This window comes from Elephas maximus, chromosome 19 (assembly GCF_024166365.1).
Source record: "Elephas maximus indicus isolate mEleMax1 chromosome 19, mEleMax1 primary haplotype, whole genome shotgun sequence".
Taxonomy (NCBI): Eukaryota; Metazoa; Chordata; class Mammalia; order Proboscidea; family Elephantidae; genus Elephas; species Elephas maximus.
In genome coordinates, this window is record NC_064837.1 from 78925754 (window position 1) to 78951043 (window position 25290).

Genomic DNA, 25290 nt, shown 5'->3' on the forward strand with positions numbered 1-25290 from the left:
CCTCCCTTTTGCTAACTGGACAAAAGAACACAGCAGCTCGTTTCGTGAAGTCATAATATATGATATTTTTTATTTGTAAGATACACATATTCCCCACACCTTAATTAGAATTTTTGAAATATTTCACTTTGAGAGCAAAATCCAGAGGTATAAAAAATGAAATACAGTATGAAATAGAAAATTACTTTCATAAAATTTCAACAAATTTTTGTCAACGAATTTTTGATTCCTCTGAATCCCCATTTTTCACTCTATCATTAGAAAATATTTGTAATGCTTCCATCCCCTCCTTTCTGAAAGGGCTACCAAGAGTCTCATCATTGGAATTGCTCCAAGTCTGAAGTTATCAAGGCACCAAGTACAAGTCAGTGGAACACACTGGTTAAGACACACCTGGATTCAAGTCCCACCTGTACGCTTTCTGGCTGTGTGACCTGGGAAACTACACAATCTCTCTAAGCCTCCATTTCCTCATCTACAATGGGGGGATTGTCGCAGTTTATGTCTTACAGTAGTACCTTGAGAACTAGATGAGAGAAAGGAGCATGACCCTAGTAAGAAATCATATTAGCTCTGATTATTATTAGTAAACAATTCGTAACACACGTGATAGCTTCAGAGCATACCACTTATGCAGGCAATGCTAATATGCTAGTCTCAAAAGTGCAAAGCAAAAAAATTATATATATATATGCATATAAGCAAAACCATAGAGACAATTAACTTCGATTGCAGAATCATTATTTCTAGCATTTATCTTTCAATTAATACAATGACGGTGACATTTTCCTCCTTATGTGGAAGTCACATATAAACAACTGACATTTTTTACACCAAATAACAAACAGAAGGTTGTTTCACATGTATTCACATAGCTTTCTCTTTTTAAAGTTTTCATTTCCTGTTTAACACTTCAGAATAGTAGATAGAACCTCTACGAATAACAGCATTACTAAGACACCTGAAAGGCGTTCTAATCAATCAGCTTAATCAAGCCAGGTTTTCAGAAAGGCCTATCAAACTTCACCTTGGGCTATTGCTCACCAGGTCCACCCCTAGGATCGCCTCACCACCACTTCCCTCTGCCCAGTGCTGTCAGAGTCTTATCTAGAAACAAAACCCATGAATTTCCAGACCCAAAGTGGAAAGAGATTAACTCTTGCCCTGAAGATAAGTCACTTCCCAGTGTTTTCACTTCCAGACTTCTAACATTTTTCCTGCAGTTTTGGCTGTGACCAGATCTGTTGCTATCTGTAACAAAGATAATCAATTACACTATGATCCCAAATTAAAACAGGAACCCATGGGTTAGAATCTCTTCAATGTGACCCATGTAGCATCATTCATTTAAAAGACTGGCTATGACTGTTCTGATATCTAACTTAGCTTTTGAAGAATGCCTTTAAGGCAGAAGAGGCCCTGTGACAGTTGGGTTGCCATGAGGTAAAGCAAAAGAACTATAAACACTCACTTGGGTGGCTGCTGACGAAGTTGTGAAGTGAGCAGTAGTGGCAGGGCTGATAACCAGCATGATCAGTGATAAGAGTCTGACACATTCATCACCCCCCGCCCCCCACCTTGGGATATGAACATAGCACACAGGCTGGAAACCTTTCTAAAAGTAGCAATTAAAGAGTTGTTCAGAAAATGGCACTTTCCTTTTCTCTGTTCATACCACCTGGGAGTGAAAGAAGCCTCCCTTTCACCTGCAGATCATGGTGCTATGGAAATGGACGATTTCTAAACTGCCAGTTACCATGTAAAATGCTTTTCCCAGACACCTCATTGGATTTTCTTCATCTCAATGATGAAGCTTTGTTACATTAGGAAACAACTAACCCAGGACCCTCAGATTCCAAGTCATTATTACACCCCCTTCTAGTGTAATAGTCTTGGAGTGAAGAAATTCCTTTTGTAGACTCTCTTAGGTGCAACCACCCATCCTCTACTTAAAGTCATCTAATAGGGACAACTCACTGGCTCAGGACAAGTCCATAGTTCAATATCTCTAGATACAAGAAAGTTATTAGTTATGGATTCAAAATTGTTCCCAGGCCCCAATCTTACCAATTTAGGGCTGCAGTTCCCAATATTTGTCCCAAAAGATGCTTCTCCATGGAAAGCGTCTTTATGCCTCTCTGTCAACATTCCCTCTGCCTGGAATGCCATCTCCCACCCACATTTCTTCTAATCAAGTCATAACCATCCTTCAAGGCCCATCCCAAATGCCATTTCCTCCAAAAGGTTCAATCAATAATTAATTAATCCCACCACCACCAATAAACATAGTTGGGTTTGGAGTTCATAAAAGCTTTCCCGTGCCATGATCTCTCTCTCTTAGGATCCCAATAGCATTATTTCACGGTTTTTCCATGGCGCTTATATTTTCCCTTTTTATCATAATTATGTATGTACTTTTATTCTCCTCCTAGAAGTGCTCTGAGGACTGTGTGTTTCTCATTTTTACATGCTCTTTAGTGCCCATTCCCGATCCTTCTCCTCTAACTTCACTGGTACTGTCTTGGCTTAGACTAATTCCATTAGAGTCGGTACAGAGCAAGGCCTTTTTATTGTCTGGTTCTCACCCCTGGAAAGCCACATGACAAGACCTTTGCCCAAATACAGGCCCCATTAACGACACCAGAGCTTGTGGAATTTTGAGTCAAATTGTCCCAGTTCATGCTTGAGGCTGAAGTATACTATTTACTAATTGCATGAATCTGAGCAGACTCTTTAATCCCTCAAAATCACAGTTTTGTTTCGTTTTTTATGTATAAATTGGGGTTGTGCCAATCTCATATGGTTGTGTTGTACTTTATATGACATCATATGTTTTAAACACCTGACTGAGTACCTGTCAGATGACACAGATGATATAATGTTGGGATACGTTACTTTGATGTCTGGCTCAATTGTTGTTACCACAGATCCAGTCTGCCTCATTATGACTAAGTTGAGTGGGACAGTTTTTTGCAAAAACCGAAATGCTGAAATCACACACTATTTAAAAATGTAAATCTGAACTTTCTTAAATTTGAGGAAAAAGTTACTGCTTTAAGAGCTTGTCTTTCTAGTTTCATATCAAAGTCTACACTTCTCTCAAACATTAAATTCATAATTAATTAGCTAATTATCTCTTTTTCTCTTGGGGTTTTTTTTTATCTCAAAACTAAGCAATCACTGACTGTGACCTCCCTTTCTTGTCAGATGATGATGCTTTAAAACTACTGCCCACACAGCTGGCACTTCGCATCATGGTTCTGTTAGCTTTGGAAAGACCGAATGGAAAGTAAAGTCCATACCTCATTCAAGCAGCTATGTCTCATTCTTTTAGAAGAAAGAAGATGATGACTGATTTATCCAAACTTGGTTAGGACATTTGGTCTGTTTTGTATCCTCTCCACAATCAAGGGTCAAAGTTTTGTGGCAAAATAAAGAAAAAAGAGGAAGCTACACTGAGCATTGTAACAGGCAATACAACAGGAGAGGACAACTAAAAAGCTCTGTTTGTAGTCAAGATGCTATTATTAGCAGGAGTTTTTATGTCAAGATTATAAAGAGTGAGTGTGTTTCTTGGTACTCCCAAGAGGCTCAGTTGTACAAGTAACTACAACTCTAATTTGTACTTAAATATATCATCAGGCATTTACAAAAATAACTTATTGGGAAAACCGGTTATTTTGAAGATGCAAACGACACATTCAACAGATGCAGATTTTGACACCACGAGATCCACAGGGCATGGACTAACAGGGCAAATGGGGACAGTGACCAGTCATTACAGGACACAACAACCTGTGTGCTTGGTTCGTCATTTTTAAGTGGTAGACCCTGGGTATATAAAAGCAGATTAAGGCATGAATCAAATCTATTTCTTCTGTGGTGATGATAAAACCACCTCATACCTACAGGTAATAATGAATAGGGAGAGTGTTTCAGCAATTCATTCCTTTTTATACCTACATAGCCCAATTCCTTGGAGGATTTTTCTGTTTTCAACACTAAAAGAAGTACATAATCCAAAGAAGGTTCAAATCAGAAGAGTTCTTATTAGCTGCTGTTGAGTTGACACCAACTCATGGTGAACCCATGTGTGTCTGAGTAGAACTGTGCTCCGTAGGGTTTTCAATGGCTGATTTTATAAAAGTAGACCAACAGACCTTTCTTTCAGGATAGACTCAAACCTCCAGCCTTTCGGTTAACAGCCAAGCACATTAATCGTGTGTACCGCTTAGGGACTCCAAAAGGGTCCTCAGACGTTAACTAATCAAGCACCAGAACTTTCCAGATGGCATACTGAAGCCCAGAAGATTAAGTGACTTGCCTGGGGCCACACAGCTAATATGTGGCAAACTTGAATTACTTCTGATTTCAAAGGTTAGCTGATGTTAATTAAACTATGGGCAAAGTCACTTTCTCTAAATAATTATTTATTGATCCATGAGAATAAATGAATTCCTGCAGTTTCCGTTCTTAGTGGATATGCAGTCAAGTAGACCTAATGTAAGTCAGCCAAAAATGCCAAGTGAAGACAGGCAACCTTTCTAACTTAACAAACAAGCTCCATTGCTTAAGCAAACTAAGCTCTTAATTTATGACAGAGGTTTTCCTCTGTCTTATGATTCTTTTTGGGTATGTATGATAAGTAAACATACAACAAAATGTTTGCCATTTCAACATTTTTTAGATACAAAATTCAGTGACGTTAATTATGCTTCTCATGTTATGCGACCATCACCACTATTTGTTTCCAAACTTCTCTATGTCCCTTAACAGAAGCTCAGTGTCCCCTAAGTAATAGCTCCTTCTTTCCCCAACTCTTTCTATCCCTGGTAACCAGGAATGAACTTTGGTCCCTGTCTTTGTTATCTGGTGCTGCTATAACAAATACCACAAGTGGATGCTTTAACAAACAGAAATTTATTCCCCCACAGTGGCGAGAAGTCCAAATTCAGGGCACCAGTTCTAGCAGAAGGCTTTCTCTCTCTGTTGGCTCTGGGGGAAGGTCTTTATCATCAAACTTCCCCTGGTCTGGGAGCTTCTTAGCAGAGGGACCCTGGGTCCAAAGGACACGATCTGTTCTTGGCTCTTCTCGCTTGGTGATAATGAGGTCCCACCCCTTTCTGCTCTCCTCTTTCTCTTACATCTCAAAAGAGATCGACTCAAGGTACAACCTAATCCTGTAGACTATGTCCTACTCATTAACATAACTGCCTCCAATCCTGCCTCACTGACTTCATAGAAGTTAGGATTTATAGCACATAGGATGAATACATCAGATCACAAAATGGAGGACAACCATACAATACTGGGAGTTATGGCCTGGGCAAGTTGACACATATTTTGGGGGGACACAATTCAATCCATAACAGTCCCTATGGAGTCAAACTTTCAGGACTTTCATTCGCTGATGTGGCAGGACTCAAAATAAGAAGAAATAGGTGCAAACGTCCATTAATAATCAGAATGTGTAATGTACGAAGTATGAATCTAGGAAAATTGGAAATCGTCAAAAGTGAAATGGAACACATAAACATCAACATCCTAAGCATTAGCGAGCTGAAATGGACTGGTATCAGCCATTTTGAATCGGACAATATTATGGTCTACTATGTCAGGAGAATCGAAGCATGCTACAGGGAAAATATTAAAGGATGAAGGAACCATCAAAAGAAGACAGAAGGAATACACAGAGTCACGGTACCAAAAAGAATTTGTTAACGTTCAAACAATTCAGGAGATAACATATGATCAACAAACAATGGTACTAAAGGAAGAAATCCAAGCTGCACTGAAGGCATTGGCAAAAAACAAGGCACCAGGAATTTACAGAATACCAACTGATATGTTTCAACAAATGGATGCGCACTGGAAGTGCTCACTCCTTTATACAAAGAAATTTGGAAGACAGCTACCCAGCCAGCCAACTGGAAGAGATCCATGTGTTTGCCTATTCCCAAGAAAGGTGATGCAGCCGATTGTGGAAATTGTCGAACAATATCATTAATATCACACTCAAGTAAAACTGCTGAAAATCATTCAAAAGCAGCTGCAGCAGTTGACAGGGAATTGCCAGACATTCAGGCCAGATTCAGAAGAGGACATGGAACCATGGATATCATCGCTGGTGTCAGATGGATGCTGGCTGAAAGCAGAGAATATCAGGAAAATGTTTACCTGCATTTTATTGACTATGCAAAGGCATTTGACTGTGTGGATCATAACAAATTATGGATAACATTGGGAAGAATGGGAATTCCAGAACATTTAATTGTGCTCATGAGGAACCTGTACATAGATCAAGAGGCAGTAGTTTGAACAGAACAAGGGGATACTTCATGGTTAAAAGTCAGGAAAAGTGTGCATTAGAGTTGTATCCTTTTGCCATACTTATTCAATCTGTATGATGAGCAAATAATCCGAGAAACTGTACTATATGAAGAACAGGGCATCAGTACTGGAGGAAGACTCATTAACAACCTGTTATATGTAGATAACACAACCTTGTTTGGTGAAGGTGAAGAAGGCTTGAGCCACTTACTGATGAAGGTCAAAGACCATAGCCTTCAGTATGGATTACACCTCAATATAAAGAAAACAAACAACCAGATCAATAAGCAACAACACGGTAAATGGAGAAAAGATTGAAGTTGTCAAGGGTTTCATTTTACTTGGATCCACAATCAACACCCATGGAAGCAGCAGTCAAGAAATCAAAAGATGCACTGCACTGGGCAAGTCTACTGCAAAAGACCTCTTCAAAGTGTTGAAAAGCAAAGACGTCACCTTGAAGACTAGTGTGCCTGACCCAAGCCATGGTGTTTTCAATTGCTTCATATGCATGAGAAAGTTGGATGATGAGCAGGGAAGACAAAGAAGAATTGACGTCTTTGAATTGTGGTGTTGGCTAAGAATGTTGAATATACCATGGACTGCCAAAAGAATGAACAAATCTGTCTTGAAAGAAGTACAGCCAAAACGCTCTTTGGAAGCAAGGATGGCGAGACTACGTCTTACATACTTTGGATATGTTATCAGGAGGGAGAAGAACATCATGCCTGGTAAAGTAGAGGGCCAGTGAAAAATGGGAAGACCTTCAACAAGATGGATCGATACAGTGACTACAACAATACGCTCAAGCATAACAATGATTGTGAGGACAGCATAGGACCAGGCAGTGTTTTGTTTTGTTGTACATAGGATAGCTATGAGTCGGAACCAACTCAACAGCACCTAACAACAGCAGCAACAACATGTTGTTGCTGTTGTTAGTTGCTAAGGTGGTTGCTAAACTATATTCCTGCCCTCACAACAGGGGCAGGCTATATTGGAGCTTCAGATCAGAACTGTTTGACTAGGATTAACCACTTCCCTATACCGGGGCTTCAGATAAGAATGTTTGACTAGGATTGACCATTTCTTTATTCTTTACTCTTTACATTGTTCTAACTTCAGGAAATTCTTCAGATGAGGATCACGAACAAGTTCCAGGAGAACCAGCGCCAGACCACCAGACACGTGCAGGTAGATCAGAAAACTCATTGCCAAGGAACTAAAAGACTCATGTCAAGGAACAAAAAGTCACCAGACTTATGTCATCTACTATAGCCAAGCCCATTTCAGAAGTGAAGAGTCCATCAGTCACTTCTTGCCAATGCCTAGCCTTGCTCCACGATGAATAATAAGCAAAGAACCATCAATATGTATAACTTCCTGATTCTGCTTACCGTAACGGTCTTATAAAAGCTGGCCCCCAACCAGTTTCAGGGAGCCATCTTGGTGATGCAGATTCAGGTGAGCTCCTTTACTTGGCCAACTAAATAAATGCTTTCACTTTGCCTTAATGGCTGTGTCCATTTAGACAAGCTGCACCAAGCAGGACCTAGACCTGATCTGTCCTATTCCAGTTCAGGCAGTTATACTGCCATAAGTCGACTCTGACTCATGGCAACCTTATGTGTTATAGAACAAAATGGTGACTGGTCCTGTGCCATCTTCATGATTGCTGGTGAGCTTGAGTCCATTGCTGTGGCTATTGTCTCAATACATCTCATTAAGTGTTTTGCTCATTTTCACCGACCCTCCACTTTACCAACCATGATGTCCTTTTCTAACAGTTGGTCTTTCTTGATGACATGTCCAAAGTAAGTGAGTCAAAGTCTCACCATCCTCCCTTCTAAGGAGCATTCTGGTTGTACTTTTTCTAAGAATATACAACCCACAGTATATTCAATACTTTTTTGTCAATACCACAATTTGAATGCATCAAACCTTCTGTCTTTCCTTTTCATTGTCTACTTTTTACATGCATAGGAAGTGGTTGAAAAGATTATGGCTTAGATCGGGTACACCTTATTCATTAAAGTAACACCCTTATTTTTAAAACCTTGAAGAGATTTTTTTGTAGCAGATTTTCCCAATGCAATATGTCATTTGATTTCTTGATTGCTGCTTCTCTATATATTTGCCTATCCTAGATATGTCATGTAAGTGCGATCATAAAATACTTGTCCTTCTGTGACTAACGTATTTCACTCAGTATAAAGTCTTCCAGGCTAATCCATGTTGTGGCATGTATCAGGACTTCATTTCTCTTTATGGCAGAGTAATACTCCATTGTATGTATGTACCACATATTGTCTTACCATTCCTGCTCACCAAGAATAAGTAAAACTATAGAAAATGATGATAAAATAACACAACCCTCATATTCTACAAATGGTGGTAGGTAACATCATCTTCCAATAGAAGGTGATGTAACTGCTAGGGACGTCGTTGCCTCAACTGAAAAAAAAAAAAAAAAGAGGGGGTTAAACTAGTTGATCTCACAGGCCTTTCCACTGTGTAGTCTATGCTTCCTTGTAAGGAATAGACTGCACCCACTGCCATTGAGTCGATTCTGACTCATAGTGACCCTATAGGACAGAGTAGAACTGCCCCCACAGGGTTTCCAAGGCTACAAATCTTTACAGAAGCAGACTGCCACATCTCTCTCCTGTGAAGTGGCTGGTGGGTTTGAACCACCAACCTTTTGGTTAACAGCCGAGCACTTTAACAATTGCATCACCAGAGCTCCTTTGCATGCTGCACAATACTCCGAATGCACGTTTAGTCCTAAGGGAAGTCTAACTACAGTAAAGGGGGTGAAGGGTGGCCGTATCTGTCAGGGAATGAGCAAGTATGACATATCAATGTACCAGACAGAGTGATAAGCATAGGATAGGGTTGTGAGCAAAAGGACACAGTCCCCACTGACACATGGAATCCAAGTCTCACAGGAAAGAGGAGATCTAAAGAAGGAACTGTGTGTGCTGACTGCCGTGAAAATGCAGAGGCTGCTCTGGGGAAGTCAAACTAGCCTGGGGTCCAGGGAGGCTTCTGTAAAAAGATGAGTTTTAAGTGGAGACAATGAGATTTAGCACTCCAGGCAAGTAAGGAGGGGTGCAGAGAGGTGTGCGTGTTCCTGGCAGGACTACCAAACCAAAAGGCCAAATCTGTTACCATCAAGTCAATTCCGAATCCTAGTGACCTAAAGGGCAGGGTAGAACTGTTCCATAGGGTTTCCAAGGAGTGGCTGGCAGATTCCAACCGCCAACCGTATGTTCTTAACCACTATGCCATCAGAACAGTCCAGAGCTTCTACAGTATGTCCTTTATCCAAGGGCAAGGCAGCATCTAGATGGGCAGTCTTATGGGTTAAATTGTATCTCCCAAAAATACATGTTGAATTCCTGGCCCTTGTAGATGCAATCCTGCTTGAAAATAGGGTTTTTCTTTTGTCACGTTAATGAGGCTATACCAGAGCCGGGTGGGTCCTAAGACTAACTACTTCCGAGTTATAAAAGACCTGAACAGACACCAAACCAACACAGAAATATACATATACAAGGGAAGACAGACACTGGGTGAAGATAGCCAAGGAACCAAGGAACACCCGGCTATGGGCAAGGAAGGAATCTACATGGCCAAGACCCTGATTTGGACTTTCAACCTCTAGAACTGTACGAAAATTAATTTCTGATCTTTAAAGCGACTCTCGGTATTTGTGTTAGAGCCGCACTGGATAACTAAGACAGGCAAATAGGGTGGGGCGTAGGGTTGGCCACACAAGCAAAAGTGTGCCTCAGTGACCACAGGCCCCTCCTGCAGTAATGCCTGCCCATCACAGGCCAGGCTTGCCCACCCAGAGCTGAAGAGGCAGTCTGCAGCAGCAACAGCTGCAGTGGCAATACTTCCTGAGGAACGCTTGCTTCAAGAGCCATGTGATGAGTCACTTCCAAACTTCATCAACCTTATATTTAGATTTATGTTGGACCTAATAGATTGCTTTCCATTCTCTTCTCAAAAATGGAGTTGAGGAGGCTGAAAATAGTACATCAGCAACTGTTATTTCATCAAGACTGCAGAGCTGGTTCTCCTTCCCAACACTTTTTGGTCATTATGTTCTTGTGCAAGTGTGTGTCCACGTGTGTGTGTGTTTGTTTGAAAACAGCACAGAGCAGTTTGGTAAACAACCCACACTATGATGACGATTGCTTCCAGGGTGAATACTGTAGCACTGTCTACCAGAGCTGGGTGGGCCCTAAGACTAACTACTTCTTTCATCTTCCCTCCCTGCAAACATTGCAGGAATAAAGGCATTCACGTCCTGGGTTTCCCACACGTGAGATACAAGCAGCAGCACCAGTGCTGAGGCTCCCGCACAGGGGAAGGAGCAAGTGCCGCAAAGTCCTAGGTCACCATCCAAGGGCACGACCTCGGACATGGCTTCCTCCGTCCCCCACACAGCAGCAGGACGAGGGATGGTGCAGGAAGGGACCCGACCCAGTGCCTAGCAGACACTCTCCCCAGACAGTCTTATGCTCCTCCTTGCTCTTTCAGCTTAAGACTGAGAAGGCGCCTTTCTTTCACCACCATCCCAATTTGTACTGCCCTCAACACGTGCTCTCCCCTTCGGGCACTGAAACCTTCACATTATGTGACTCACTGTTCATGATGATTTTGTTGAACACCTGTCCTGCTGGACCGTAATCTCCATGACGTGAGGATTGTCCTTACTGTTGTTGTTAGCTGCTGTTGAGTCGGCTCCCAGCTCATGGCAACCCCATGCACAACAGAACCAAACACTGCTTGGTTCTGCACCGTCTTCATGATCAGTTGCAGATAGGACCCTTGTGATCTATAGGGTTTTCATTGCTGACTTTCAGAAGTAGATTGGCAGGCCTTGCTTCCTGGTCTTTCTTAGTCTAGAAGTTCTCCAAAAGCTGTTAGGCATCACAGAAACACACAGGCCTTCACCGACAGATGGTGGTGGCTACACATGAGGTGCACTGGCTGGAATCAAACCTGAGTCTTTGGCATGGAAGGTGGGGATTCTGCTACTGGAGCACTACTGCAAGCGTCCCTCTTAGGTACTGCCATATCCCCAGGGCCTAACAACCACCAGGCTCTCAGTGACTCAGGAGGAGCACTTTCCTGGAACCATTACCTGTTGTAACAATGTCTGTGAAAATGTTCCACAAGAAGGAGCCTGGGAGGTGCATGGTGGGTGTGGGAGGTTGTCTGGGGGCCAGCTCACTGCAGCCCACCAGCCCTCATAGACTCTTATTACTCAGGTAAATTTACCATAGTCCGGGGTCTGGCCCTCAGCTCTACAAGCTCAGAAAGCCAATTTTATCACATGGTAGTGAAAGTTTCCTCATTTTGGTGGCAGACTTGCATTAATTAAGCCCACGGGGAATGATGTCATAAGAATGCCACTTCACGTCTGGGGTCTTAAACACAAGCAAGCGGCCATCTAAGATGCTCCAATTGGTCTCAACCCACCTGGAGCAAAGGAGAATGAAGAACACCAAGGACACAAGGTAATTATGAGCCCAAGAGGCAGAAAGGGCCACATAAACCAGAGACTACATCAGCCTGAGACCAGAAGAACTAGATGGTGCCCAGCTACAACTGATGACTGCCCTGACAGGGAACACAACAGAGAACCCCTGAGGGAGCAGGAGAGCAGTGGGATTCGGGCCCCTAATTCTTGTAAAAAGACCAGACTTAATGGTCTGACTGAGACTACAAGGACCACGGAGGTCATGGTCCCCAGACCTTCTGTTAGCCCGAGACAGGAATCATTCCTAAGCCAACTCTTCAGACAGGGATTGGACTAGACTATGGGACAGAAAATGACACTGGGGAAGAGTGAGCTTCTGGGATCAAGTAGACACATGAGACTATGTGGACAGCTCCTGTTTGGAGAAGAGATGAGAGGGGAGAGGGGGTCAGAAGCTGGCCGAATGGACACGAAAACAGAGAGTGGAGGGAAGGAGTGTCCTGACTCATTAGGAAAGAGCAGCTAGGAGTATACAGCAAGGTGTATATAGATTTTTGTATGAGAGACTGGCTTGGTTTATAAACTTTCACTTAAAGCACAATAAATATTAAAAAAAAAAAAAAAAAGAATGCCACTTCATTAACGTATAGTGGAAGTACAGCTGAATACTCATGTCGAAATGACACGTGCCTCCTCTGTACGGAGATCCATATGGCAAGCCAAGGAACAGTCACAAGGTTACTTAGTGAATGAGGGAGGAACCAAATGCAAAATGGCATCATGCTAATGTAGCCATGTATGATCTTACACACAATTTAGGCGGCCTTGCCGTGGGACCACAGTAATCCAGATCAACTCACTGGGCAGACCCTCTGTGCCATGAGGAAAGTGGAGAGAGACAGGCAGCTTGACCTTTATGTTATGTCCTTGCCAGGCTTCACTCTGACCTTTCACCAACCACTCCCTTCTGATCAACACATTCTGGCCTGGGAGCACAGCTTTGAACATTTCGTTCTGCCTTTTTTTTTTTTTTTTTGCATTGTTAATAATAATGACTAATGTTTATTGAGTACTTAATATGTGCCAGGCACTCAGCTAAGCTCTTCACATGCATTTTTTTTTTTTTTAATCCTCATAACAACCCTAGGAAAGTACGGACTTTTATTATCCCTGTTTTAAAGATGAGGAAACTGAGGCTTAGAAACCTTAAATAACTTGTCGTTGGTTGCACAGACACTAAATGGTAGAGCCCCTTATAATGTCATGAGGAAGCTGGAGTCTTCTCTTGATTTTGTCCCAGATAGTGACTATATACATGATGCTAGAGAGGTCCTCAGGTTACTCATTCATCCTCAAAGCACTTTATTTTCATCTCATGGAACTTGGAAGCATTTCTCTCACACCATTTGCGTTCACCCCCAACTTCCTTGAAGATGAAAGAGCAGACTTTTTTTATTTTCTTATGATAAAGTATATATAACAAAAACCTGCCACTTCAACCATTTTTAAGTGTACAATTCAGTGACATTAATTACATTTGCCATGTCGAGCAACCATCGCCATTACATACCCAGAAGTTTTTCCTCACTCCAAATGGAAACTCAGTGTCCTGTAACCAATAGCTCCCTGCTCAGGAAGGATCAGCATGAACCAATTTCCCAAATTTGGGGACTGTAATTTACAACCTCACATTCCCACTTCTCCATCCAACTGCCCTGAGCCACTCTCAATCTCTTTCTCCAAGCCACCCTAGCCACCCAGAGCTAGGTCAGACATCACAAGTTAAAAGGACACTCCTTTAGGGAGACGCAAGTTACAAGTTTGGGGAGTCCACATAACATCCCAACCTAACCAAAAAAAACCAAACCCACTGCCATCGAGTCAATTCTAACTTATAGTGACCCTATAGGACAGAGTAGAACTGCCCTATAGGGTTTCAAAGGAATGGCTGGTGGATTTGAACTGCCAGTCTTTCAGTTAGTAGCTGTAGGCCACCGTAGCTCTTAACCACTTGGTCACAAGGGTTCTGGCCACATATTCAGGGCTGGTTTCCCACTATCCCTTCAGGATGCCAGCCACAAGCTCAGAAGTCCACATGACACCCTTTCTTTCTGGCCTTTTGGTTCCCACTGCCCATTTGGGTTCAATAATTCACTGGAACAACTCATAGAATTTACAGAGATAACATACAACTACAGATTTATAATAGCCAAAAAAGATGCAAATGAAGAAATGCATAAGGCAAGGTGTGGGAGGGTCCCTGATTCGAAGCTTCCATATCCCAAGAGATATATTACCCTCCAGAAAGCAGATGTTCTCATCAACCAGGAAGTTCTCGGAGCCTTAGCGTTCTGGGCTTTTTTCAGCCAGTCCTGAATGATAGGCTGACTCATGCCTACCGAGGCTAGTGTTGATATTGGCCTTCCAGATGAATCTTTTCTGGTTTAGCCAATCCCTACTTGCCACCACACATCCTCAGGTATGGTCTGGAAGTCCCAGACCAAGGCACCCCGATTTCTGCAAGGGTCATTTTCCTAGAAACAAGGACAAAGGCTACCTTACTTAGAGTAAAACTCCCCAATTCCTCCTCCCCCAGCCCTGGAAATTATTAACAAACTATTATTTCTATGCATCTGCCTATTCTAGACATTTCATGTAAGTGGGATCACACAATATTTGTCCTTTTGTGTCTAACTTATATCACTCAGCGTAACATTTTCAAGGTTCATCCACGTCATAGCCTATATCAAAAGTTTATTTCTCTTTATGGCTGCATGTATAAGCCACAATTTGCTTTATCCATTTATCTGCTGATGCACACTTGGGTTGTTTTTGTCTTTGGCTATGGTGAATAGTGCTGGAATGAACATTGGCATGCAAGTATCTTTAAGAGCCCCTGCTTTCAAGTTTTGGGGTGTATACCCATAAGTGGAATTGCTGGGTCATATGATAATTCTGCTTAACTTTTTGAGGAATCACTAAACTGTTTTCTACGTGCTTTTACTATTTTAAGATCCCACCAGCAATGGGTGAAGGTTACAATTTCTCGACATTTTTGCCAGTATTTGATATTTTTCATTTTTCTGATAATAGCCAGCCTGGTGAGCATGAAGTGGTATCTCATTATGGTTTTGCTTTGCGTTCTCCTAATGACTAATGACTCTGAACATCTTTTCGTGTGTTTGAGAAATACCTATTCAAGTCCTTTGCCCAAGTTTTACCTGGCTTGTTTGTTTTTTGCTGTTGTTGCGACAAGCACAGGTCTTTAATATCCTTGCCCCCAGGAGGTCAGGGTCAGTGCAGGACATAGGAATGATCAGAATGTGATCATAGTCATCACACTGTCAGGTATTGAGGCTCCCTACCCAGTTTTTCAAGGGCCGTAACTCTAGAGGAAGATCTCTGATACACTACCACCAATTCTAGCCAACTGGTCCAATTCAATTCAACAGATATTTTTTGATTAGTATAACAGAGATTGCTGGTTATCATTCAAAATCCATTCTTCCCCGGTGCATGGTCTTTGGATTCAGATGGGTCCAGTTTCCTCAGTGTGGTTCTTTTTTTTTTTTTTTTTTTTTCTGCTGCTTACTAGTTGTGAGACCCAGAGCAAATTGCCTAACCTTTCTGAGCCTCACTTTCATTTTTTTTAAATAATTTTTATTGTGCTTTAAGTGAAAGTTTACAAATCAAGTCAGTCTCTCACATATAAACTTATATACACCTTACTACACACTCCCAGTTACTCTCCCCCTAACGACTCAGCCCGCTCCCTCCTTCTAGTCTCTCCTTTCTTGACAGTTTTGCCAGTTTCTAACCCCCTCTACTCTCCTATCTCCCCTCCAGACAGGAGATGCCAACATAGTCTCAAGTGTCCACCTGATGCAAGTATCTCACTCCTCATCAGCATCTCTCTCCAACCCCTTGTCCAGTCCAATCCATGTCTGATGAGTTAGCTTCGGGAATGGTTCCTGTCCTGGGCCAACAGAAGGTTTGGGGACCATGACCGCCGGGATTCTTCTAGCCTTAGTCAGACCATTAAGTCTGGTCTTTTTTTATGAGAATTTGTGGTCTGCATCCCACTGTTCTCCTGCTCCCTCAAGAGTTCACTGTTGTGCTCCCTGTCAGGGCAGTCATCAGTTGTGGCCAGGCACCATCTAGTTCTTCTGGTCTCGGGATGATGTAGTCTCTAGTTCATGTTGCCCTTTCTGTCTCTTGGGCTCATAATTACCTTGTGACCTTGATGTTCTTCATTTTCCTTTGATCCATGTGGGTTGAGGCTCATTGATGTATCTTTAGATGGCCGCTTGTTAGCATTTAAGACCCCAGACGCCACACTTCAAAGTGGGATGCAGAACATTTTCTTAATAGGATTTATTTTACCAATTGACTTAGATGTCCCCTGAAGCCATAGTCCCCAAACCCCCACCCTTGCTCCACTGACCTTCGAAGCATTCAGTTTATTCAGGAAACTTCTTTGCTTTTGGTCCAGTCCAGTTGTGCCGATCTCCCCTGTACTGAGTGTTGTCCTTCCCTTCACCTAAAGTAGTTCTTATCTACTATCTAATCAGTAAATAACCCTCTCCCACCCTCCTTCCCCCCACCCTCATAACCACAAAAGAATGTGTTCTTCTCAGTTTAAACTATTTCTCAAGATCTTATAATAGTGGCCTTATACAATATTTGTCCTTTTGCATCTGACTAATTTCGCTCAGCATAATGCCTTCCAGGTTCCTCCATGTTATGAAATGTTTCACAGGTTCATCACTGTTCTTTATTGATGCATAGTATTCCATTGTGTGAATATATCATAATTTATTTATCCATTCGTCTGTCGATGGACATCTTGGTTGCTTCCAGCTTTTTGCTATTGTAAACAGTGCTGCAGTAAACATAGGTGTACATATATCTGTTCGTGTAAAGGCTCTTATTTCTCTAGGATATATTCTGAGCAGTGGGATTTCTGGGTTGTATGGTAGTTCTATTTCTAGCTTTTAAAGGAAACGCCAGGTTGATTTCCAAAGTGGTTGTACCATTTTACATTCCCACTAGCACTGTAAAAGTGTTCCAATCTCTCCACAGCCTCTCCAACATTTATTATTTTGTGTTTTTTAGATTAATGCCAGCCTTGTTGGAGTGAGATGGAATCTCATCGTAGTTTTAATTTGCATTTCTCTAATGGCTAATGATCGAGAGCATTTCCTCACGTATCTGTTAGCCGCCTGAATATCTTCTTTAGTGAAGTGCGTGTTCATATCCTTTGCCCAATTTTTGATTGGGTTGTTTGTCTTTTTGTGGTTGAGTTTTAACAGAATCATATAGATTTTAGAGATCAGGCGCTGGTCGGAGATGCCATAGCTGAAAATTCTTTTCCAATCTGTAGGTGGTCTTTTGGCTCTTTTGGTGAAGTCTTTAGATGAGCATAGGTGTTTGATTTTTAGGAGCTCCCAGTTATCTGGTTTCTCTTTGTCATTTTTGGTAATGTTTTGTATTCTGTTTATGCCTTGTGTTAGGGCTTCTAACGTTGTCCCTATTTTTCCTTCCGTGATCTTTATCGTTTTAGTCTTTATGCTGAGGTCTTTGATCCACTTGGAGTTAGTTTTTGTGCATGGTGTGAGGTATGGGTCCTGTTTCATTTTTTTGCAGATGGATATCCAGTTATGCCAGCACCATTTGTTAAAAAGACTATCTTTTCCCCAATTAACTGACACTGGCCTTTGTCAAATATCACCTCTGAGCCTCACTTTCTTAATCTGAACAAATGGAAATAATTAAGTGATGACCTAAAGGAAAATGCTTAGCACAACATTTGGCAATAGGGAGGCATAAGGGATACAGTTTTTAAAAAGTATAACTTCATGTTCAATTTCTGACTGTAGAAAGCAGAGATACCCAATCCCCTCTTCGGTAAAGAAGGGACTCTAGAGCCATTTCTCAATAAAGTGACTAGCATTTTCCCAATTCAGGAACGTATTTTAAAAATCCATTCATCCTCTCTTTTTTTATTTTAATTTTTTAAATTGTGCTTTAAGTGAACTTTTACAATTCAAGTCAGTTTCTCATACAAAAACTGATACACACATTGTTATGTGACCCTACTTGCTCTCCCTACAATGTGACAGCACACTCCTTTTCTCCGCCATGTATTTCCCACGTCCATTCAACCAGCTCCTATACCCTTCTGCCTTCTCATCTTACCTCCAGACAGGGGCTGCCCACATAGTCTCATGTGTCTACTTGAGCTGAGAAGCACACTCCTTGCCAGTATCATTTTATGTATTATAGTCCAGTCTAATCTTTGTCTGAAGAGTTGGCTTCAGGAATGGTTTTAGTTTTGGGCTAACAGAGTCCAGGGACCATGACCTCTGGGGTCCCTCCAGTCTCAGTCAGACCATTAAGTCTAGTCTTTTTACTAGAATTTGAGGTGTGCATCCCACTTTTCTCCTGTTCCTTCAGGGACTCGCTGTTGTGTTCCCTGTCAGGGCAGTCATTGGTGGTAGCCTGGCACCACCTAGTTCTTCGGGTCTCAGGCTGATGGAGTCTCTGGCTTATGTGGCCGTTTCTTTCTCTTGGGCTCATATTTTCCTTGTGTCTGGTGTTCTTCATTCTCCTTTGCTCCAGGTGGGTTGAGACCAATTGGTGCATATTAGATGGCGGCTTGCTAGCTTTTAAGACCCCAGACACCACTCATCAATCATCCTCTCTTTTTAATAAAAAGATTCTGACTTTTTAAAAGCCATGAGTATTTCTCAGTCTCAGATGAAGCCACCTGTGGCCATGTAACTAAGTCCTAACTGCTGATGAAAGCAGTAGTGTTGTGTAGTACTCTCAGGAAGACTGCTAATAGGAAGGGATACCTTTCTCCCTTCTGCCTTCTTCCTGTGTCCTACAATATGGTTGAATGCCTGGAGCTCCAGCAGCCATCTTGGGCCATGAGGTGCCTTGAGAATAGTAGCTAATCATAGCAGAGTGAAAAGATAGAAGAAGGCTGGGTCTTGCAACTTTAGATATACCATACCAACCCTAAACCATATATTCACATTTTTATGAGAACAAAATATATTTAAGTCTGACTTCATGCCTCTGTTAATTGCCACCATAATTATTTGAAAGAAGTACCTGCATTAAGCTAAGAACAATCTCCCTCTGCCTCCCCACCCCAAACACACACAGACAAGAAAATAAATAATTTGGGTACTTGGGGGATGCCTGACCTAGGGAAGAAACAGCAAATATGCCACACCAATTACAAACGTTTCTTCCAAAGATTTTACAGAAACGCTTCAGAGGACGCCAACATTCTGTGAAACGTTCTCAAATCCATGACTTTATAGTAGATTCTTCCCCAAAGAATTTTTTTTTTTTTACTTGAATCTACAAAGTAAGGTCTAGCTTCCCATTGCTTACTGAATTCAAAGTCCATTACACTGAAAATAATGGCCTTAAAACCAGTAGGAACATTTTTTCCTTTTCCATCTCATATGTTACAGAGGAAAGGTCTGGAAGCCTGCCTGCCTATATTTTTACTTTACTTTTCCTCAGGAAGCCTCATGATAATAAGTAAAATGCCTGCAGCCTTGATAAGCTTTGAGTTATGCTGTAAAAATAAAGCCTTTTGTAGTCTCCTGAACGGGGTTTGGATCTGAGAGTGTAAAAATACGCCTAGGTATCCATTAAATTGACCCTTTTACCAGAATATAATGAAAGTTCTCTACTCATTTTGCCAAATGTAGCCATCCCTCTCTATGTATAAAAACCCTGATGAGCAACAATACCTCTTGTGACTAAAGGAGAGACCACCAAAATACATCAAATAAGCATTCTGATGGAAGGAGGCCAAAAGAGTTACCTCTACTGAAGAATTTTTCCTTTAAATTTTTTCTATAGAGAAGCAAAAGCCGAATTGCCTTTTGGGCTACAGCAACTCAAGTATTCAAATCAAGTGTGAGAAAATCAGGGCACACCCAGAGCTGGAGCTGCGGGTGGGCCCAGGTCTGTGGACAGGGATTTGCAAGCTGATTGCATCGGCTATGTTTTCCTGAGTGTCCCACTAGGGTTCACCCAGGGACAGAGCCTATGGGCAGTAACCCTCCAACATTTCCTCCACCCAGCACTCCTCACACAGCGCCTCAGACCTGTCCCTGGGAAAACCTCCTGTTCTTCTTGTTGTTGTTTGCTGCTGTCTGGTCGGCCCTGGACTCATGATGACCCCATGCACAAAGGTGAACCTTCCCCACGGTCGGGTGGGGACAAGACCACTGTGACCCACAGAGTTTCCACTGGGTGATTTTCTGACGTAGATCGCCAGGCCTTTCTTCCTAATCTGTCCTAATCTGGAAGTTCCACTGAAACCTGTCCGGCACCATTGTTGCTGTTGTTAGTTGCTGTCAAGTTAATTCTGACTCATGGTGATCCCATGTATGCAGAGTAGAACTGTTCCCTAAGGTTTTTAAGACTGTGACCCCTCAGAAGCAGACTGTCAGGCCTGTCTTCCTAGGTGCCTCTGGGTGGGTTCCACCCGCCAACCCTTCAGCTAGTAGCCAAGCGCTTGACCTTGTGCTCTACCCAGGGATTTAGCATCATGACAACAAGCAAACTTCCACTGGCAGACGGGTGTGGCTGTGCATGAGGTGCACTGGCCAGGAATCCAACCCCAGTCTCCCACACGGAAGGCGAGAATTCTACCCCTGAACCACCACTGTCCCTGACTATTCTTTTTAATCATCTCAAGTGTGAAGCACTTTACCTGACTCTAACTCTTTGAGGTTGTTTTGTCTCCATGGTTTTTAATAGTTAATGGTCTGAGTCCTTTGTAAATAATCTGCTAGCATACAATCTCTTACAATCTCTTACCACTTTCCTCTCTCTCACTTTCACATGAATGGGGTAAAGGCCCAGGCTGGTGGGGTGTTGGGGGGACAGTAGAGAGAAGTGATGCCTGAGCTCAGCTGAGGCTTTCCTTACGGCTTGCCACAGTCTGCCAACCTCTGGTTAGAAACCCATGGCTCCATCAGGAGAAAACTAACTGACCAAACTAGGACAGCCCCCAAGAATAATGGGAATGATGCAGCTGCCATGTGGAGATTCTAGGATGGACCAGCTTTGACCTGCCCCATGCCTGCTTCTGGCCAAGAGAGAGGGAACCTGGAGGGAGCTTTGCCATGCGAGGCCCTCCATGCCCCTCAGAGAGCACAGCCTGAGGAACATGGGCTGTCTTCTAAGTGTCTGGAGGAGGTGCTGCAGGGGGTCATTAATTTCACGTCTAGCATCCTGACCTACCTCTAGTATAGCCTGGCCAAAGCTCACTGAAGCAGGGCTTCACACTCTGCCATCTTCTTCTCTGATCAGGAGGACAAAGCATTTCCTGGGCAGCCATAGCAAAACACTACAAAGTGGGTGACTCCGCAGAACAGAAATTCATGGTCTCACAATTCTGGTGGCTTGAAGTCCAAATCAGGGTATCGGCTGTGTCAATTCCTTCAAAGGGCTTGGAGAGAGGAACTGTTCCGTGCCTTTGGCCCAGCTGCTAGTGGCTGCCAGCGATCCCTGGCATTCCTTTGCTGCTTGCAGATGCATCTTCACATGGCATCTTCCCGCAGTTTGTGTCCCTGTCTCCATGACTGGCCTCCCATTTTAGAAGACACCACTCAAAAGGGATGAGAACACATCTGTGATGGTTAATTTTATGTGTCCCCTTGGCTAGGCTGTGGTGCCCAGCTGTTGTGTCAAACACTAGTCTAGTTGCTGTAATGGGGTAGTTACATGTGATTAAATCAGTTAGCCTAAATAAAGCAGATTATCTTCCATAACGTGAGTGGGCTTTATCCAAGTAGTTGAAGGTCTTAAGAGAAAAAACGGAGTTTTGCTAGGGTGAGTTCTGCCTCCAGCCTATGAATAAACATTTTGCCAGAATGCCTTTCCTCTTCCCATCACCTGACCTATGGATTTGGGGACACAAGACTACAGGACCTCCAGACTGTCACCTGATCTATGGGTTCTGGACTTGCTAGCCCACCACAATTGCATGAGCCCATTCCCTAAAGTCAAAGATTCCTTTGTCTCTCTCTCTTTCTCTCTCTCTCTCTCTCTCACACACACACACACACCCTAAGACACCACCCTCCTCTGGTATGAACTGCTTAACTTAACTGATAACATCTATTTTCCCAAACAAGGTCATTGTCACAGATACAAGGGTTAGGACTTCAACATATCTTTTTGGGGAACACTAACTTCACAACAGTTGATTACATTTGGATTGAGCGGAGTCAAAATTATTATTAAATAAGGGACGGTGTCCATCTAACAAGAGAGAAGGCCCAGAGCAGCCCACAGCAATGGGCCTGTCTAGAACCCATAGGCCCCAAGGCTGGATCCCACCACAGACAGCATAGCTGTGAAGGCCTTCTTTCCCTCAAACCCTTAACCACACGTTTTCTGTTGGTGGACTTGGTGAGCTCCCTCTCATGCTGCCTGTAAGGGGGGATTAAGGCAGCCTTGAAATGCTAAAATAATTTAAAATACCTTCTAAAGAAAATCAAATTTATTCTTATTTATATTTTCGTGTATTTTAATTATATGAATACAGTTACTGCATATATGATATCATGGTATTAATTCATACATTATCAGGATACGTAATTAATTGAAATCTGGCATTCACCAACTATGCATAGAGCAGAAATTTACTCACTGAATGTTCTAGCAATGCTGTTATTGATCTTTCTTCTGTTCGTTAGTCACTAAAATACTTCTGTGACTAAGTGAATCAACCTGAAATAAAAGAATCCAATGGCAAAAGTTTATGCGGTATGCCAATCAATCCCTTGCAAAGCCACAACTTAGGTTTTACGACCTGGCAGTCTGTAATACCCACTCTTCTGTGACTTGGCCCATTAAATCACGCCTGCCAAACTTCTGTAGCATTTCCTGGTACTGAAGGAAACATTCAGCTGTGCCAAAGCCTACGTCTTTGTTGTGTTTACATGTTTCTAAGGGTGTTGTTTGGCTTTTATGTTACGATGCTGTTAGATGATTCTAAGACACTAAATAAAATAAACAGAAACTAAACGCCTATTGCTATGGTGTAGACGTCAAGTGATTTAAGCACTCACTTGGTTTTGCTAAAAATCTACAGGAAATATTTAATAATATACAAACTCTGGTTGAAGAAAAAAAGGAAGAAAGTGGTTTCTTGGTATGTTCTTGTAAAATATGGTGCCATCAGTCTCACATTTATCAAAGCAAGTGAGGAGGCTGGGGGTATATTAAGAAGCCTTAGTGCTAGGAACTTTTGCTTGATTCAGTTTCCAATCTGTGGGGCTGGATGGACAAAACCCTATTCTATGGAGCCACATCTTCCAGAGGAATGAGGTCATTCCAATGACACCACCCACTTCTCAAGCACTTTGACTCTCGTGGCCCATCCTCCTGTCAGCTGAGGTCTCTCCAGGGTCCAGAGCCTCATCTCACCCTCCTGAGGCTGCAAAGGACATCAGTCTCCAGTGCTGAGAGGACAGCGAGAGCAAGCGTGTGCCTCAAGCCCACCTGGAAGCTTCCGATCCAGACCCACATTACACCCCTGAGTACCCCTGACAGAGGTGACACCAAATACCACGTCTGCTTAGATGACGTCGACATGTCACTGAATGCTTACAATGTGCTGCGTAACTCACAGGGTACCCTTACCTCTACCGTTGTCATTCCCAGTTCGCAGATTTGGAAACAGAAAGCTGAACAGGTGAAATAACTTGCACAAGGTGAATAACCACTGAGCAATGCAGCCTGCACGCAAACTCTAGGGAGCTTTGACAGTCTTCTCATTTATAGACCAATGGTGTTGTGCTGGGGTGGGGGATGAAATAGTGGACATGGTGCTGAGCTGTCTCAGCAGAGCCTTGTTGCCCACACTCTCTCCCATGGCTGCTGGAAGACACCTGGCTGTCTCCACATCTGTAAAATGGGAGAGTGGGCTGACAGTGGGACAGGGCATCACGAGTGTCCAATATTCTAGGGGTGGATGTGAGAGCCTGCACAGCCCTCAGAACAGCTGGTAACTTCACTGGAATTAACATGAACTTCCATTTGAACCAGTGAGGAAAAAAAAAATCTAAGCAATAACTAACATTGATTTGGCACTTTAACTTACGGTGTGTTCATTTAGAATATGGCACCCAACTCTCCTACTCTGTAATAGCCCTGGGAGAGGAAGGTTTTAACCCTCACTTCGGTGAGAAACACCGAGGGCCAGAAACACGAAGGAACTTTCCCACAGCTACACACCTAGGTGAGATGAGTGGGAACCACACACGCACGGCCCCACGCCTCTCACTCTGTATCCTGTGCTCTTGCCACTATGCCCTTCTTAAGCTCCATTCTGCAGACTGGACACGTGTTTGTGGGCAGACTATTGAAAAACGGCAATATCAGGGGATATGAGAAGTTAATGGCAATCCAGTCACATTAAACTCCTCCTTCTCCCCATTGGGGAGTGAGTCCCTAAAAATACCCCAACTCATCTCTTCTTCTCTGGATTCTTTTCGTATTCTTCAGTCCTGCCCTTCTCCATCCCTAATAATCACTTCATATCAGACTAATAAACAGCCCCTAATTGGTCTTCATACATCCTTCTGGTCTGGCCCCACTGGCAGCCATAGTTAATAACTATTGGTTATTATTTCCAGGAACTAAGACTGATCATATGAATCCTCTGTTGAAAATCCTTCAGTGGTTCCCTGAGGCCTGAAGCATCAAGTTCCAAGTCCTATGCATGGTCCCTTTACCCAAATATGCTTTCCAAGCCAGAATACCTTAGAAACATCTGCAAAAATGCCTCACAGGAAAAACAGTTCACTCACCTACTGCAGAGCAACCAAGACTAAAAATATTCACCTCGGGCTGCTCATGCTTTCTATACCACCTTTTGCATATTTTCCACACCATTAAGCAATCTCTCCCATTGAAATAAAATGTTAAAATACCTTTCCTTTAGAAAACCTAATAATAAAACTTAAGATTCTAATTACCATTCTCTACCCCAAAATGCTACAAGAAAAACATACTTTACCTGTAAATTTCAAAACATAGGAAGCAATCTCTCAGTCACTTCCAAACGTCTCAGTAAAGAGGCCTGGAACGTCGGAGAATCAGAGCAAAGGGGCCGGCCTCTCTGTGAGCTGGGTGCTCAGGGACTGCTTAGGAGTAAACAATTTCTGCTCCTCACAGAGAGCAGCGATGTTTGCGTTGTCACCTGTCCTACCTGTAGCAATGCAAACACTTCACCTAACTCCCAAGCCACAAACTGGCCGAGAAGCAGCTAGTCTCCAGGTCACACCTGCTACAATGTATCAGTGAGGGAATTCCTCTGGGATAAAGAACCACACAGCACACAGCACGCAAAACTGCTTTTCCTTCCCTTTCCAGTTGCCTGTAATATCTGAATTACATTGCATACAGGATCACCT

At 42.7% G+C, this 25290-nt stretch overlaps 1 protein-coding gene across 3 annotated transcripts in view; it reads right to left on the minus strand.

Moving 5' to 3' along the window:
• Positions 1–25020, minus strand: part of LOC126062682 (oxygen-regulated protein 1-like) — an 83310-nt gene extending 58290 nt beyond the window's left edge. For 2 of the 3 annotated variants that reach the window (XM_049860435.1, XM_049860436.1), the window contains exons 1-2: positions 24894–25020; positions 22521–22600 (exon numbers count right to left, since the gene is read on the minus strand). The gene's annotated coding sequence lies outside the window, so the exon portion shown is untranslated. The remainder of the gene's footprint in view (positions 1–22520; positions 22601–24893) is intronic. The other variant, XM_049860437.1, reaches the window with a different exon arrangement.
• Positions 25021–25290: the final 270 nt, after the last annotated feature.